This window comes from Phocoena phocoena, chromosome 16, assembly GCF_963924675.1.
Source record: "Phocoena phocoena chromosome 16, mPhoPho1.1, whole genome shotgun sequence".
Lineage (NCBI taxonomy): Eukaryota > Metazoa > Chordata > Mammalia > Artiodactyla > Phocoenidae > Phocoena > Phocoena phocoena.
The window spans coordinates 43470258-43487031 of record NC_089234.1 but is presented as its reverse complement, the minus strand read 5'-3'; positions in this window follow the sequence as shown (position 1 = coordinate 43487031).

Genomic DNA, 16774 nt, shown 5'->3' with positions numbered 1-16774 from the left:
AATATTTATTAGTGATGTGTGTGTTTCTGTGTGTGGATGTGTTTAAGGGGTAAATTTCGGTATACTGTTACTATATTTTAAAACAGTAATGTCAAAATAATATTTTGCATTTAAGAATATCCTTTAGGTAAACATGCTTTTATTTTGATTGCTTAATATCAAGATATATTTAATAGTTACATCTAAATAAAACCTAAGAACTTGTCATAATAATTGTATTGAAATAAGACCTAAGGACTTACTTCCTGACGGAAATGCAAGCCAAATGTCCACAAGGCAAAGACGAGAGATTATCACTGTGTCATCCAGATACTGAGGGTACATGAGGCTTCATAAACCTTCCAAATATTTTACCAGTGTCTGCTCAAGGCTTCTGTGTGTGATTGCAAAACCTTTATTATTTTATTTAAATATGATATCATGGTGTGAGATAAATGAGTCTAGGGCAGTGAAATATTGTTCTTGGGGGCTTTTAAATCCTTAAGGGCTGGAGTAGCAGAAGCAACACATATTCTCTACATGTCATTTTGAAGTGTAAAAATCAGCCTAATTTTGAAGAATACAAGATTTAGAAATTAACAGAAGGAGAGTAATTCATACCTTGCATTGGAATAATACCACACAAGAAAGTTATTAGGGGGAAAATTTGCTATTAATCATGATCTAAAAGCATATATAGTTTCATCTCCCTCTGAACCAGTAGGTTTCATTCATTCATTCACTACTATTAGACAAAAGTCTGGGAAACTCACGATGATAGCACCTTTACAACAGCAGGAAAATTTATGAAGAATCTTGAAAAAAAATGAGGAACCAGTGAAGATAATTCCCCATCATTCTAACAGATGTAGCTATTGGTGATCCAGCCTCTTTTTTCCTTCAGAGATGATCAGGGAAATAGTTTAAATCAGATCATGATTGGCCAAGCTAAGGGTTTTACACATAAGCAAAAGGAAGATACTGAGCATTTTTGAGTGAGTACTGATATGATGAGATCTGAAGAGAAGATACATGAGAGTAATGTATGACAGTAGTGAAGAGGAGAGCTACAGAAGCAGAGAATGACAGAGCAAAGCAGGGAAAAAAGCAGCAAGGAGGACTTTGTGATTAATGAGATTGGTTATGCTGATGACTCTCAAGACAGAAACACCAAAATTTATGATGGGGGACAAAAGCATGCATTTAGGAGTATATGGACCCTACTAAGAAGGAGCCCAATCTGCTGGCTTTGGTAACTGAGTAAAATCTACCAGCCAAGGGTGATGTAGGCAGAGAAGCAGATTTGGAGAGAAGACCTGAGGAGTTCAGATTTAAACAAATTGTGGTCAACATCCCCATGGGACAATCAGAGACCAGGCCACCAGGGAATTTGAATGTTTTTAGCAAAGGAGAGACATAAGTAGATTAGCATGTTTAATACCGTTTGCCAAAGGTGTGAAGAAATGTATTTTGTAAAAGAAAAAAAAAAAAAAGGTCTTGTTTTGGTTTTATGATCATTAGGGGGAGCCCCAGCACTTTTAATGCTTCTTTAGTTTATATCCAGATCAGAAATCTTGACAGTTTCAGAAAAAAAAATAATCTTTTATACACGAAGTTAGCATTTTATAAAACTTGCCGTACATCAGTGACTCATATGTGTCTTCAGGGTTTGTGAAATAGACTCAAAATGTGTCTTTCAAATGGCCAGTTGCACCTACTTCTTATTTTCCAGGGTATATAATGGCAAATAAGTGCCTTGGCAACATTAAATATACTACATTTCTCTCAAAATACCATGGGGTTTCTCAAGATATAAATCAAAGAACAACAACAACAAAATATCTCCAGTGTCATCTCTATCCCCTCCAAGATGAGGGAGAAGCATCACAGAGTAAAAGAAGGAAATACCTGTCCATTGTCCTCTCAGAATTGTTTAGATCTGAGAGCACCATGAATAGTTTACCAGTCCCTTATTTATCCTGATATCCAAGCTATAGCTTTGACATGATTTTCTACTTTTTTGCTCACTAAAATGCTGTAAAAGCATATGCTGTAGTGATGTCAAACTTGAGCCTTTTGCTGTGTATTACCTGTAGGCGAAAGGATCAACTTCCACTTGGATTACTGCCAGTCCCCAGTAATACAATTGTGTACTGAGGAATGCATGAGCTGCTTCAAAGTCTCCTACACCATTAATGATCCCTTTGATATGCTGGTGATCAAATCTAATGAGTAGGACTAAAGTCTTGGCCATTTGCCCAGCAGTGTGCATGCTAGAAAGAGCCATGAATGAAAAGTCGACATGATGCAGTGAGTCTGGGCACAGTGCAAGGGAACAGCCAAAAAAACTTAGAGAGGTACATGCAGTGTATAACAGAGGGCCTACTGAGATCCAAGGTCTGCTTTTGTGATCATCTGTCAGGATATGGTCAGAAAGGAGATTCTTAGTAGAAAGGACATAGTCATGTCCTTTGATTAGTCATTTCAAAGAAGAAAGGCCAGGGAAGAAGTAGATTCCTAGGATGTTGGCAACTTTACAAACTCTGTTAGACTCAAGAAGTACAGCCAGATTATGACTGTTGTTCCTATAATGGAAGCCAGTTACTTTCAGCCGGGTCTTAGAGATATTTTTGCTTGAAAGTGGATGTATTTATTTGCTAGGGCTGCCGTAACAAAATATCCCAACGTGGGTGACTTAAACAACATATTTATTTTCTCACAGTCCTAGAGCCTGGAAGTATAAGATCAAGGTGTCACAGTTTAGGGTCTCCTAGTGGAATATGTCCTTGGCTTGCAGATGGTTGCCTTTTTGCTGTATTTTCACATACATTTTCTCTATGCCCATATATCTCTGATGTCTCTCAAGTGTGTTCAAATTTCCTCTTCCTATAAGGACACCAGTCACATTGGACTAGAGCCCACTTATATGTCCTCATTTAATCTTAATTACCTCTTAAAGTCCCTGTCTCCAAATAAAGTCATATTCTAATGTGGTGGGGGTTATATCTTCAATACAAGAATTTTAGGAGCGCACAGTTCAATCCATACCAATAAACAAGGCTGGCCAGGACACAGCATAGTAAAGCAAAGCTTAACTTCTTTCCAGATATGGAAGTAAATGGTGGCAAAAGCTTAATGATCCAAAAATATTAATGCTCTTAGAAGGTTGTTATTTTTATTGTGATTATTAAAATATATTTCTCATTAGCACTATTTACTTATTTATTTTGAAAATAGTATTATAGGAAGCATAAGAAATAAGGTCATCTTACATCCCCTTGAAAGACTATTTTTAATTTTGTTTTTAGCAAACTCGATTTTTCTTCTTGTACAAATATGATTTCAACATAAAGACATTGAAAAATGGAGAATCTAGAGAACACAGGTATTGATGAACTTGGGACAAATAAATTGAGCATGTTTATATCATTATAAAACAAAATTTAAACAAAACTATTTTAAATTTTCAATTGTTGACAGTTTGGTTTGTGTATTCTTTAATAAATAGTGACTGTTTAAAAAGAAACTTAATACACTTTCAAGGATCATATAATTCATTAAGCATTATGCCAATCAATTCTATGGATTTTATTTATTTATTTGTAAATGCCTTTCTATATTTGCTATTGGATCAGAAACCAGTATAGGACATTGGGCTGTAAATTAGGAACATTGAATTTACTTGTACCTACACCTGGCCGACTTCATGCAAGTTATTTAACCTCTTTAATTTTGAATTTCACTAGCCAAAGAGCTTTAACTGTGTAAAAAAGCTTTGAAAACACACAGTGCTTCACAAATATATTATTAATATTATAATCATTATTCAGTTTTTTATAAGAACAAGTTCCATTTACCTTATTGCACTTATCATTAGTTCAAAATTATTTTTTCATACTCAAGCTATATATTGACATTGTCAATATTAAGCTCAATTTTGGGGGTTGGTCTGATTGAAGGAATAAGTACTGTTGAGAAACTGTCATAGGATTTAATTCTCAATATTCTCTGATGCCAAGGTTCATCTGAAAATTGCAGTTCATGAAATCTCAAGTACAAAGAGGATCCTTAAATACTAATGGCTTCTAAAATGTATTCTATTTTGAGTATTTCAGTATTTGGGGAAAAAGGCTAAAATTCTGGAGTTATATTGAGGCAGATTCCTTATGAACAAGATCTAATTACATAGCAACCTTATAATAATCACATACTAACATTAATTCTTGATATAATTCCTTTCTACTTTATTATATGTGCCAGCCTTCCCTAGATTCCTACCACATAACTGAAGCACCAATCCCCAAGTCAGAGAACTCATGCTATCTCCCTTAGGTCACTTTTGTTCTCTTCTCTTATTAACTTTGCACACAGGTGATTGTGTGAGCAAATTTATCAGCATAGTCTCTGACACACTGAATGCACAGAGCAAATGTAAGTTATCTCCATTCTGTTAATAAGGCAATGCATTCCAGTTATACAAGTTTCTTGTCCAGTTTCCGATAGAACTTTCTTCCATTGCTGTTATAAATTTTAATGTCATTGTTAGCTGCTGGGATTGTGAGTATGTGACAGACATATGAGCCTTAACAAAACTCTTTATATTTGTAAAAGTGTAAGGGAAATCTTCCCTACAGTTTCCTTTTTTTGTTTTTTTTTAAATTTATTTTAGATATTTATTAAGTGCCTACTATGTACCAGGGATTATGCCAGCCCATGGCTGTACCATGTTAAAAAAGAAGGAACAGCCTCTGCTCTCATAGAGTTTATAGTCTAGAGGGAGTAACAGATAATCACCCAGCAAATATCAAACTGGTGAAACACATTTGATATGTGTTATAGAAAGAATAAACAGGATGCTGTCTCACATATAACAGTGTAGTCAACTGCAAAAATGGCCACAATTCCCCATCCTTTCTGTTTCCACACCCTTGTAATGTGACACAGTAGCTTCTACCATCAAACGCTGGGGTCTGTTTCCTCTCCCCTTGATTCTGAGGTGCCTGGTGACTTGATTTGACCAGTGGACTGTGGTAGATATGACAGTGTGCCTGCTCTGAGCATGGGCCTTAAGAAGCCTAGTATGCTTCTGAGCGCTTTCTCTCTCTTACACACACACACACACACACACACACACACACACACATACACACACACACTTGCATAGTAACCTGCCTTTTCATCATGTGAACAAGTTGGCCTAGGCTTCTAGAATGTAAGAAACCACATGGATCAGAGGCCAGTCTTCCTAGCTCCTAATGACACACTTGAATGGGCTGAATGAATGATCTGACCAAGACCAGAAAAACTTGCCTAAGCTGAGTCCAGCCAAAATTCTTTACCGAAAGAATCACGAACTACAAACAGTTATTGTTTTAAAATGTCATTGGAGTAGTTATTATGAAGTAAATCTAACTGATCCAGTTAAATAGAGGATACCTCAAGAAAGACCTTAGAAGATGAGACTAGCTCAGATCTAGAGGATGAGAAAGTCAGTCATGTGAAGAGTGGTTGAAAGAGCACCCCAGGCAGACGGAACTGCATGTGCTGAAGCCTTTTGGCTGAATTAAGTTGGTGTCGTATATGAACTCATGGTAGGACCACATGGATGAAATATATTGAACAAAGAGAAGAACGGGATAAGACAAAATTGGAAATGTAAATGAGAGCCTTATTATATGCTAGGCCTTGTAGGTTATGAGCAGAAGTTGGCTTTTATCCCTAAGGTCGGGGAAACTATTGAATGCTTTTAAGTAAGGAGGTAATACAATTTAATTTATATTTTAGAAAAATTAGTGTGGCAAAGACCAGATGGGAGACTATTACAGTAGTTTGGGAGAGATATGGTAGTAATTTATAATTACCTCCCAATTTCTTCCCCTTAGTAGACATGGGGGTTATCTGGGGTATCCTCAAATCATTTTGGGGGGTGCTAAACTCTGGGTCTGCCTACTTCTAGAGCTGTCCCTAAATAAATCCATGATGTTTTGCATATTCTCCTATGCCTGCATCTATCTCCGTTAACAAGGATGTTGATGAGGACTGCAGAAGTCCTTTGTAAACACAAACTTGTATTTTTAGTTATATGAATAGTCATGTTTTTAAATAGCAAGAGAATGCTTTTCCTGACTTTCTGTTTTCTACTTTAAACACTTTTCCCCCTGACATTTGCTTTATTCTTTCATGGATCTGATTTGCAATTTCAATCTAACATTATCAATATTTTACTCAAAATTTTCCATTCACTTACATTTTTTCTGTAAATGTTCATTCAAAGAAAGAAAAACACTTGAGATACTAATGAAATTCTTTTAAAATTTTTTTTAAAAATTCCTGTTGTTTTCTATTCAATCTGAATTAACATATTCTTCTATACGTTGTTTCTTGACTCACATGCATTATATCTTACTCTTCATTTGCCCAGTATTTCAACAAGACCCATGACTATATATATATATATATATATATATATATATATATATATATACAATCTTCAATCTTGCCAAATATTGATCTGAAAATTGTTCCATTTCTTGTTCTTTTGAGCTCTATCTCCTGTTCATTTGGAGTTTAAAGAAGAGATGATAATGATAATAACAAAGATAATGGCACATTAATTCCTTTCATTGAGTTTGCTTTTTAGTGCACTTAGCTAGATATTTTGTGCTTAAAAGAGATACCATTTTCCTATGAGCTTAAATTAATTGAGACACAGAGAGATTAATGATTACCTGTAGTGACATTATTAGTCAAAGCAAGATTCAAAGTCTCTTTCGTTCAATCATAGGCTGTTTCTGTTGAACCAAAAAGATTTCCCTGGGGGTGACAAGGCTATCTGAATAACTATCTGATAAATGTTTCTCACATTTGTGAATTACATCTGCTTTAATGGGAACCTTGAAAGTAATCAAAAGAAAAAAAAGACAAAAATACATAGGTCCTATAAGAGAGCACCTAAAGAAATGACAAGAGAATAGTGAATATTTTTCTCAGTGTTTTAAAACAAATCCTCTGGCTTTTTTTCCAATTAACAGTGGGCTCAGAAGAAAACTAGAAACTTAAGTGAGACGTGAAAGAGATTTTTATTTTCTGTTTCTCAAAGCACATAGAAATAACAGGTAAAAGATCATTCATCTGTTTTTAAAATAATTTGTTTTCATTTTTAAATCAATCAATAAACTCAGAACAGTGAACTAAGATTCATGAGACATGCAGAGATTATTGGGGCAAAACAGGGGCTAGAAATAAAGGGGATTGTAATACATGAGGAAAAAGCATTTCTCTATATCACAGTCTCTGACCTAGAAACAACTACTAACATGCTTTATAAAATTTCTAATTAAAATCTCTTGGGCTTCCTTAAATTTAATTCCCTTGTACTTAATTAAGAGCTTTCAAAACCTCAGAGAAAAATATTTGACACTAAATTGTGTCTGTAGTTTAGGGAAATAGGACTACCCATTTCCTTTCAGTTTTACTTAAATGTGTGATTTAAATAGATCTTTTTAATTCAGTGAGGGAAATTACCCAACCAAAAGAGTTTTCTCATATGTTCTAACTTAGTGCAAAAATTTTTCCCCAAAGCCTGTCTTTGCAACTCACCCGTGTATTTGCTATTTGTATACAGCGCAACCTTGTGAGAGCTTTTCTATTATTAAATGAGCATCACACAAAATGTAATAACTGGTCTCCCTAACTAGACTATAATCTCCTTGAAGAAAATGATTAGGGCTAGTATTTGTATCCTCCATAGTCGTTAGTCAAGTCTTAGCATGAAGCATTAATAAGTTCAGTATTCATTATATGGAAGGCTAACGATTTAAAAAAGTCAAACCGTGTTTGTTATTCTTGAAAGATCAAAACTACAAAGAGTAATATCAGGAAATAATTCTTTAAAATATTGTATTTAGTATTTTTGTCAATCTTATTTTAGATAGGAAATGAAAGAAAACTACAAAAAGTGAAATTTCTTAGTTTTTGATATACTTTCTTTTGACACAAAGTTAATTAATTTCATAGAGAAATAGCTCTATTGTACTTATACTTGTTAATGAGTATTTTTGTTCCCTTAATATATACAAAGTGCTGGTAAATGAAATAGGAAATTGGCCTTTATGAATCCCTTCTGTTTGTGTGTGTTTGGGAGTGGGGGAAGAAAATAATTATTTAAAGAAATATATATATAAATATGTCCTTATGAAACAAATGTAAATATCTATTTATATATGTATATACTTATACACATACATGCATATGATTAAAAATTATGATAAGTGCTGTAATTCAGTAGAGTTCTATCCTAGATACGAACAAGAAATAGCCAACTTTACATAGGGTCATCAGAGAAAGATGCTGTTTAAATTGTACCTGGATGCTACTGACATGATTTATGCAAGTGCATGCCATGATTAGAGCTGTGTATTTCACAGTTCATTCTGCTTTCTGTGGAGACATTAGGTTGGTCTGAAGCAAAATTAGAAACTGTATTTTTAGAAGCCATCATAATGACCCATTGACAAAGCCATCATAACAAAAATATGGAGATAGAAGAAGATGGATTTATAGTATTTTTAGAGTATTTTGGAGACTCCAGAGATTCCGATAACCACCAAATGATTTTTCTCTCTGACTTCTCAGTACATTTGAAATTCTTTTAATATTAGTCTGAAAAAATAAGATAAATGTAATAAATAAAATTAACTAAATTGGTTAAAAACAAAACATGTAATGAGTTGATTTATACATGCCAGGAAAACTTAGTAAAATATGTAATGAAAAGCCAATAATTTAGATAGCTGGACCTCACAAAGTCACATAATACTGACACTGAATCCTAATGCCAATAAGTAGATAAAACAACTATTTCAATTCAAACTCCAACCTCAAACTTCTTTTCTTTCCTCTCATCTATCAATCTGCTGCATCTTTGTATTTGTAATAATTACATCAGAAACATTTTTCTGTTTCTGATTATCTGATAGACACTATACAGAATAATACTGCATTATCTCAAGAGAACAACAGTTCATGCTGGCCTGTTGAACCTGAAATGGTCTTAAAAAGAACAAAAAGAAATGAGAGCATAGATGATATTTTCACCCCAAACACCAAGTCAGTTGTATCTTTATCCTACAGTGGGCAACAGAATAAAGATAAAAGCTAGATCACACAGTTATTTTGGAAAAGAGGCATTAACTGTGCCATCTCAGATTGCTGGAGTGTTTTTGTTTCTCAAACATAGGTGCCAAACCAAATACAGGTAACTACTTTTTTATTATGTCATACGACTGATAACAGAATAAGTGTCTACTTATGTTTCTATTTAAAAACCATGGTAACTCAAGGAGAAAAACCTAAGACATTACATTTGTGAGAAAAATGATTTATTCTCTATCCAAATCCCAATTCCAATGGAGATTTTCTTTTCTGTATCTCTTGCAACATGAATAAATGGGCCAAGGGATTGTACCTGAATGTCTCTTCTGAGACCAGTGACCGATTTTAAATATGATTGCATTAACTCTAAGAACGTAATATGTGAAATTACAACCTGAAGAAAAATTTAATGTTTATCTGAAAAAGTTACCTTTCAAGCCCTCATTCTAGCAATGATATTGCATATTGTTGCCTGAGTGGACCCACAGAACTTCTCTAGTATTCTTTTCCTCCTTCAAAAAAATCTAAGGGCCAACTTACAACATAGATTTTTTGTTTTTTTAAGTGAGACCTTAGGCATAATGGGAACAAAATTATCTGTCAATACAATGGTGAACTAATCTCCTTATTGCAAAATCATCAGTCACTCTGGGCTGCATTTATTATCTGATATTAAGATTATCAGAGATATGAATGGTTGGTAACTCATTTGGCTTGCAGAGCCCTCTGGTCATAAAATATAAAAAGTAAGTAAACAATTTTAAAACTCAATTGAAAAGGGCAGACAGCCTGCAGATGATTTTGATTCTCAGTAATGTTTATAACATTTATCATGCACTAAAGAGTTCAGTGGTAGTATTCTATTACTGTTGAAACAGCTTGGAGCATATAATATATACTTACAACATTAAGCAGCCTGTCATGGAGGCATTTAGACAATAAAATATTCTTGATTAATGATGCACTATCCCTTCTTGCTCTACCTTTCACTATAAAATATTCATAATATGTCTTGAAGCATATAGAAGTTCACTTTATAAAATACAGGTATGTCTACCTGCTAAATGGTATTTAAAGCCTTTGGTTAGACTTTTGTGATGATTTCAGCTATCCAAATGCATATTTATCCTTCCAAGAAAGATGATTCATTGCATTTTTTTTTTTAAATTAAAACTCTGGGGCTTCCCTGGTGGCGCAGTGGTTGAGAGTCCGCCTGCCGATGCAGGGAACACGGGTTCGTGCCCCGGTCCGGCAAGATCCCACATGCCACGGAGCGGCTAGGCCCGTGAGCCATGGCCGCTGAGCCTGCGCATCCGGAGCCTGTGCTCCACAACGGGAGAGGCCACAACGGTGAGAGGCCTGTGTACCACAAAAAAACAAAACAAAACTCTACCTCAGAATTGCATTATAAATTATCTCTTAAGGCAAAATACAATATATCCTATGGTAGGAGTTTACATGATAAAGCCTTTAGTTCATTTCAAATATGTGATAAGGTCTCTCTAGAACACAAAGACTTGCCAAGAATTATGCCTACTGAACTGACTACTCATAGTTGGTTCATCCATAAGGATGGCATCTTTGATGGTCTATTGCAGAAGTCCATGGAGAGCGTCTCTAGAATCTCTTCACATAATATGAGGTTAATGGTTTTGATGAAATGAGAGAGGCAAACTGTGAATAAAACTCTCTCTCATCAGTTTCAGATTTATGGTAACTTTTATACAGACCTAGAAGAGGCCAAACTATTAGTGTTGACACTAATTGATAAGGGATATAAAAACAGAACAGAACATTTTATATTCCTTCCCACAATAGGTGGTTCTCTCTGTGGAATAGATTCCACAGTCCTTTATACATGAATGTCTTCCAGGTCTCTTAAGTGCGTCCGTACAGTGGAATGGACAAAAAAAGACTACTGTGATTTGCTGAGATGGACAATTAGAGCCAAGTAGTCAATTTAGTTATCTCTGATTTAATAAATGCCACTTCTGATTATTTGACTTCTTTTTTTTAAATTTAATTAATTTTTTTATACAGCAGGTTCTTATTAGTCATCCATTTTATACACATCAGTGTATACATGTCAATCCCAATCTCCCAATTAATCCCACCACCACCCCCACTGCTCTACCCCCTTGGTGTCCATACGTTTGTTCTCTACATCTGGGTCTCAATTTCTGCCCTGCAAACCGGTTCATCTGTACCATTTTACTAGTTTCCACATACATGCGTTAATATACAATATTTGTTTTTCTCTTTCTGATTTACTTCACTCTGTATGACAGTCTCGAGATCCATCCACGTCTTTACAAATGACCCAATTATGTTCCTTTTTATGACTGAGTAATATTCCATTGTATACATGTACCACATCTTCTTTAGCCATTCATCTGTCGATGGGCATTTAGGTTGCTTCCATGACCTGGCTATTGTAAATAGTGCTGCAATGAACATTGGGGTGCATGTGTCTTTTTGAATTATAGTTTTCTCTGGGTATATGCCCAGTAGTGGGGTTGCTGGGTCATATGGTAATTCTATTTTTAGTTTTTTAAGGAACATCCATACTGTTCTCCATAGTGACTGTATCAATTTACATTCCCACCAGCACTGCAAGAGGGTTCCCTTTTCTCCACACCCTCTCCAGCATTTGTTGTTTGTAGATTTTTTGATGATGGTCATTCTGACTGGTGTGAGGTGATACGTCATTGTAGTTTGCTTTTTTTTTTTTTTTTTTGGCCGTACGCGGGCCTCACTGTTTTGGCCTCTCCCGTTGTGGAGCACAGGCTCTGGACGCGCAGGCTCAGTAGCCCAGCCACTCCGCAGCATGTGGGATCTTCCCGGATCGGGGCACGAACCCGTGTCCCCTGCATCAGCAGGCAGACTCTCAACCACTGCACCACCAGGGAAGCCCACCTCATTGTAGTTTTGATTGCATTTCTCTCATAATTAGTGATGAGCAGCTTTTCATGTGCTTCTTGGCCATCTGTATGTCTTCTTTGGAGAAATGTCTATTTAGGTCTTCTGCCCATTTTTGGATTGGGTTGTTTGTTTTATTAATATTGAGCTGCATGAGCTGTTTATATATTTTGGAGATTAATCCTTTGTCCGTTGATTCGTATGCAGATATTTTCTCCCATTTTGAGGGTTGTCGTTTCATCTTGTTTATGGTTTCCTTTGCTGTGCAAAAGCTTTTAAGTTTCATTATGTCCCATTTGTTTATTTTTATTTCCATTACTCTAGGAGAGGAGGTGGATCAAAAAAGACCTTGCTGTGATTTATGTCAAAGAGTGTTCTTCCTATGTTTTCCTCTAAGAGTTTTATAGTGTCCGGGCTTACATTTAGATCTCGAATCCATTTTGAGTTTATTCTTGTGTATGGTGTTAGGGAGTGTTCTAATTTCATTCTTTTACATGTAGCTGTCCAGTTTTCCCAGCACCACTTATTGAAGAGACTGTCTTTTCTCCATTGTATATCCTTGCTTCCTTTGTCATAGATGAGTTGACCATAGGTGCATGGGTTTATCTCTGGGCTTTCTATCTTGTTCCATTGATCTATATTTCTTTTTTTTTGGCCAGTACCATATTGTCTTGATAACTGGAGCTTTGTAGTATAGTTTGAAGTCAGGGAGTCTGATTCCTCCAACTCCGTTTTTTTCCCTCAAGACTGCTTTGACTAATCGGGGTATTTTGTGTCTCCATACAAATTTTAAGATTTTTTTGTTCTAGTTCTGTAAAATCTGGCTTTGTTAATTTGATATGGATTGCATTGAATCTGTAGATCACTTTGGGTAGTATAGTTATTTTCACAATATTGATTCTTCCAATCCAAGGACATGATGTATCTCTCCATCTGGTGGTATCATATTTAATTTCTTTCATCAGTGTCTTATAATTTTCTGCATACAGGTCTTTTGTCTCCCTAGGTAGGTTTATTCCTAGGTATTTTATTCTTTTTGTTGCAATGGTAAATGGGAGTGTTTCCTTCATTTCTCTTTCAGATTGTTCCTCATTAGTGTATAGGAATGCAAGAGATTTCTGTGCATTAATTTTGTATCCAGAAACTTTACCAAATTCATTGATTAGTTCTAGTAGTTTTCTGGTGGCATCTTTAGGATTCTCTATTCATGTCATCTGCAGTGACAGTTTTTCTTCTTCTTTTCCAATTTGTATTCCTTTTATTTCCTTTTCTTCTCTGATTGCCATGGCTACAACTTCCAATGATGTTGGCTGTGGGTTTGTCATATATGGCCTTTATTATGTTGAGGAAAGTTCCCTCTATGCCTACTTTCTGCAGGGTTTTTATCATAAATGGGTGTTGAATTTTGTTGAAAGCTTTCTCTGCATCTATTGAGATGATCATATGGTTTTTCTCCTTCAGTTTGTTAATGTGGTATATCACGTTGACTGATTTGTGTATATTGAAGAATCCTTGCATTCCTGGAATAAACTCCACTTGATCATGGTGTATGATTCATTTAATGTGCTGTTGGATTCTGTTTGCTAGTATTTTGTTGAAGATTTTTGCATCTATGTTCATCAGTGATATGGGCCTGTAGTTTTCTTTCTTTGTGACATCCTTGTCTGGTTTTGGTATCAGGGTGATGGTGGCCTCGTAGAATGAGTTTGGGAGTGTTGCTCCCTCTGCTATATTTTGGAAGAGTTTGAGAAGGATAGGTGTTAGCTCTTCTCTAAATGTTTGATAGAATTTGCCTGTGAAGCCATCTGGTCCTGGGCTTTTGTTTGTTGGAAGATTTTTAATCACAGTTTCAATTTCAGTGCTTGTGATTGGTCTGTTCATCTTTTCTATTTCTTCTTGATTCAGTCTTGGCAGGTTGTGCATGTCTAAGAATTTGTCCATTTCTTCCAGGTTGTCCATTTTATTGGCATAGAGTTGCTTGTAGTAATCTCTCATGATCTTTTGTATTTCTGTAGTGTAAGTTGTTACTTCTCCTTTTTCATTTCTAATTCTATTGATTTGAGTCTTCTCCCTTTTTTTCTTGATGAGTCTGGCTAATGGTTTATCAATTTTGTTTATCTTCTCAAAGAACCAGATTTTAGTTTTATTGATCTTTGCTATCATATCTTTCATTTTTTTTCCATTTATTTCTGATCTGAATTTTATGATTTCTTTCCTTAGGCTAACTTTGGGGTTTTTTTGTTCTTCTTTCTTATTGCATCTGGGGTCTCCTTTTCACAGGCTGCAGGTTTGTAGTTTCCTTTGTTTTTGGTGTCTGCCCCCAGTGGCTAAGGTTGTTTCAGTGGGTTGTGTAGGCTTCCTGGTGGAGGGGACTCGTGCCTATATTCTGGAGGATGCGGCTGGATCTTGTCTTTCTTTTGGGCAGGACCATGTCCATTGGTGTGTTTTGGGGTATCTGTGACCTTATTATGATATCAGGCTGCCTCTACTGCTAGTGGGTGGGGTTGTGTTCCTGTCTTGCTAGTTGTTTTGCATAGGGTGTCCCGCACTGTAGCTTGCTGGTCCTTGAGTGGAGCTGGGTCTTAGCGTTGAGATGGAGATCTCTGGGAGAGCTTTCACCATTTGATATTACATGGAGCCCAGAGGTCTCTGATCAACCAATGTCCTGAACTCAGCTCTCCCTCCTAAGAGGCTCAGTCCTGACACCTGGCTGGTGCACAAAGACCCTGTCAGCCAAATGGCTCAGATGATAAGGGAGAAAAAAAGAAAGAAAGAAAGAAAAAAAGAAAAGTTATTAAAATAAAAAATAATTAAAAATTAATTAAAAAAAAGAAAGAAAGAAGAGAGCAACAAAACCAGAAAAGAAATCCACCAATGATAACAAGCAGTAAAAACTATACTAAAAAAAAACCAGGACAGACAGAGCCCTAGGACAAATGGTAAAAGCAAAGCTATACAGACAAAATCACATAAGAAGCACACACATACACACTCACAAAAAGAGAAAAAGGAAATAAATATATATATCTATGCTCCCAAAGTCCACTGCCTCAATATTGGAGTAATTCATTGTCTATTCAGGTATTCCACAGATGCAGGGTACATCAAGCTGATTGTTGAGATTTAATCCACTGCTCCTGAGGCTGCTGGGAGAGATTTCCCTTTCTCTTCTTTGTTTGCACAGCTCCTGGGGTTCAGCTTTGGATTTGACCCCGCCTCTTCGTGTAGATCACCTGAGGGCATCTGTTCTTCGCTCAGACAGGACGGGGTTAAAGTAGCAGCTGATTAGGGGGCTCTGGCTCACTCAGGCCAGGGGGAGGGAGGGGTACTGAATGCAGGGCGAGCCTGTGGTGGCAGAGGCTAGCGTGATGTTGCAACAGCCTGAGGCGTGCCGTGTGTTCTCCCGGGGAAGTTGTCATTGGATGATGGGACCCTGGCAGTGGCGGGCTGCACAGGCTCCCAGGAGGGGAGGTGTGGATAGTGACCTGTGCTTGCACACAGGCTTCTTGGTGGCTGCAGCAGTAGCCTTAGCGTTTCATGCCCATCTCTGGGGTCTGCGCTGGTAGCCGCGGCTCACGCAGTCTCTGGAGCCTGTTTGGGCAGTGCTCTGAATCCCCCCTCCTCGCGCACCCTGAAACAATGGTCTCTTGCCTCTTAGGGCAGGTCCAGACTTTTTCCCGGACTCCCTCCTGGCTAGCTGTGGTGCACTAACCTCCTTCAGCCTGTGTTCATGCAGCCAACCCCAGTCCTCTCCCTGGGATCTGACCGCCGAAGCCTGAGCCTCAGCTCCCAGCCCTCACTCATCCTGGCTGGTGGGTGAGCAGACAAGCCTCTCAGGCTGGTGAGTGCTGGTCGGCACTGTTCCTCTGTGCGGGAGTCTCTCCACTTTGCCCTCTGCAACCCTGTTGCTGCGCTCTTCTCTCTGTGGCTCCAAAGCTTGCCCCCTGCCATACCCCTTCTCTGCCAGTGAAGGGGCTTCCTAATGTGTGGAAATTTTTCCTCCTTCACAGCTCCCTCCCATTGGTGCAGATCCTGTCCTTATGCTTTTGTCTCTGTTTTCTGTTTTTTCTTTTGCCCTACCCGGGTACATGGGGAGTTTCTTGCCTTTTGGGAAGTCTGAGGTCTTCTGCCAGCATTCAGTAGGTGTTCTGTAGGAGTTGTCCCACATGTAGATGTGTTTCTGATGTATTTGTGGGGAGGAAGGCGATCTCCATGTCTCACTCCTCCACCATCTTAAAGGTGTCTCCGATACTACCGAATATTATGTCAAGTTAAATAAGAGAAAGACAAATACCATATGATTCACTTATATGTGGAATCTAAAAACAAACAAACAAACATAAGATAGAAAGACTCATTTATACAGAGAAAAAACAGGTGTTTGCCAGAGGGAGGCAGGTGGGGGATGATTGAAATTGGTGAGGGAAATAAAGAGGTACAGACTTCCAGTCACAATCAATGAGTCATGGGGTTGAAATGTACAGCATGGAGAATATAGTCAATAATAATATAATATCTTTCTATAGTGACAAAGATGGTCAAATCATACAAGCTTCCAGTTTTAAGATAAATAAGTACTAGTAATGTAATTAATATAATTAACACTGCCCTGTGTTATATATGAAAGTTAAAGGAATAAATCCCAGAGTTCTCATTATAAGGAAAAAATGATTTTTTCTTTTATGTCGTATCTATATGAAATGATGGGTGTTCACTAAGCTTG